Below are 2,745 nucleotides of genomic sequence, written 5' to 3' on the forward strand. Positions count from 1 at the left end.
CTTAAATTGATTAAACCTCGAACTAGTTCAAATAGGAATTGTAGGATGAAATTTAATATTTTATAGTCCAGGAATGAATAAAAATGATTGTTCGGAGTTCGAGGGTTCATTTGGGGTAAAATTAGAAATTTTGATATTCAAGGGCAAAATCGTCATTTTGCCACCTAAGATAATAATTTGATCATGGAGTGAAATTTTTGACCAAGATTAACTATTTGGAGTATAATTTAATGATAGGAAGTGAAAAAGTTTAATTCTGGTGATTTTTGGAGTGTAGGGGCAAAATCGTAATTTTACCACCCACGGACAAAATTTGAGATTTTGAGAGAATTTAGATCAAATTTGACAAATTGGAGAATGGTATGAGTATAAGGGATGAAAAATATGTCTATGGGCAATTTTTCAATTTTTGGGGCAAAAATGTAATTTTTGACTTTTACGGGGGCAAAAGTGTAAATTTCAAAAATTACTCCACCGAGACTTTGGATGAGTCTGAGAATTTTATCTAAGCTATGAATATATGAGACAAGTGTATGGTGAAAATTTGGAAACAAATGGATGAAATTTTAAAAATGGGCCAATGGGAAAGTGACATGTGGCATTTTTTAATGAAATAATATTATTTTAATGAAAAGTCAGCCCATTTAAACCCAAATTTTGAGTGCTGGCCGGCCATAAGGAAGAACAAGAGAGGAAATAGAGAGGAAAGGAAGAAAAAAAGAAAAACCAAAGAGAAACAAGAAAATTCAAAGGGAAATTCGCGGTTTTCGACCGTTTACGCGTCTAACGGTAAGATTTTTCGATTTTAGCTTGATTTCTACCTTTCCTATGCCTTTATTTCCATTTAGCATGCTTGAGGAGAGAGATCAAAAAGTGATATCAAGGGCTGGACGAAATTCTAGGGGAGAGAAATTGAAATTTTTAGGTTTTGATTTTTAGTTAAATTGATAGTTTTAGTTAGTTAAATGTGTTTAGAAATTAAATTGGGCAAGAAATCATTAAATTTTCACAATACCCACTCTTGGCTGGATGCTCAATGCTGTACAATGATGATGAATTGATTTTATTCTAAGGAAAATGAAGAGAAAATGATGAAAAACGATTAAACGTGATAGAAAAACAAAGTAGAAAATTAACCGAGTTAATGTCCCATTTTTGGCCGAATTTTCCAAGGAAGGGAGTGAGCTGATTTTGTTGTTTTTAGAAGGTTATTGGCTGATATTTAATGGTTAGAAATGTTGGAGAGAGAATGGGATGATTTAGAGCTAAAATGGAGCGCGTTAGCAATTTATCGGGCAAAGTGCCAAAAATAGGTTAATACCGCGTTTAAGCCGTTTTAGGCTATTGCATTTCATACCATGCATTAGTATAGGATTTAAGTTAATTATATAGTGATTTAGCATCAATGTGATGAATTGTGTAAATTTTTGTAATGTGTCTAGGAGGAGAGCCTTCCGGAAAAGGCAAAGAAGTCGTACCCGACGAGTAGTGATCGGGGCGCTTAGAAAGCTTTTAGTTTGTACAAACGGTGAGTAAACTTATTATTATTGTAAATTATCTAGAGTTTATTTTTAAATGCCCTTTATGTATTTTATGAAATGAAAACGAGATTAAAACGGGATTTTTGATGTTTTAGGAATAAATGTGACAAATAAAAATATATTGTATTGATTATGAAATTGAGTAATTGGAGGCTACAAATTGACTTGAAAAATATATATTTTCCTAGGAATGGCTTATGAGAAATGAGTATATGTGGCTATATTTTGTGAATGCATTGGGAAATTTATGTAAGTTGTTTTACTATGCAGGCTGGATAAATAAATAAAAGCCACGTTATACTGTCGAAATTTTATTAAAATTGGTGGGTTAGTCACTGCAGTGACGGGTTTCCGTGGACTGCCTATTAGAGGGGCACGGTAAACCCAGTTATATAGTTACTCCGGTTGTAGAGGCGAGGAGGGTAACTCCTGGGGTAGTATTAGAGCTCACTTCACGTCGAACCCCCACGTGAATGTGTAACTCGGCCAACGCCAAGGAACGGCTGGTTTTAAAAATAAAAATGTGTTTCACGTGTGAATATTTTAACACCCTTGGCGGACTCGGTTAGATGCCTCGGCCAAGGTATCCCCGAGGATTAGTTTTGGCTTGAGCCTTGTTTTAATAAAAGACATAAGCCTTAACAACTGTTTTGGTAAATTACAAATATTTTATGGTTTAAGAAATAAATTGAAAACATTATGAAATGGGTTGAAATTTGTTGTTTAAACTTGCCTCCATTTTACTCGCCTTTAGATATTTATGATAATGTCTGTTTACTCATTGGGATTGCAAAATCTCACCCAACTCCTTTCCACCCATTTCAGGTTCAGTATAGACTGTAGATAGCTGATCTCATCGAGGACTACCATTGGATCTGCATTTTCCAAACCGTAGGTTCACAGTCCTCTTTACTTTTGTTTATTCGGGGGCCCTCTTGTTATTGTAAATTAAATTAAATATTTTGGCTTACTGTATTTCAGTATGTATAAATTTATTTAGCTTTTACGCTATAAAAATTATTCACGTATAACTCTATAAATATTGTTTTATAAGAAAATAGAATATTTTCCTTAATATTTCTTTTATTTTCTTATTATATTCAAATAACCGTAATTTCGTTTTAAATGAAGATTTTAGACTTTTAAACTCATTTTGAATATGAATTATGTGTTTTGTACTTTTTTATTACGTTTTAGCCAGTTT

The sequence above is a fragment of the Theobroma cacao genome, chromosome 8 (genome assembly GCF_000208745.1).
Source record: "Theobroma cacao cultivar B97-61/B2 chromosome 8, Criollo_cocoa_genome_V2, whole genome shotgun sequence".
In the NCBI taxonomy this organism is placed as follows: Eukaryota; Viridiplantae; Streptophyta; class Magnoliopsida; order Malvales; family Malvaceae; genus Theobroma; species Theobroma cacao.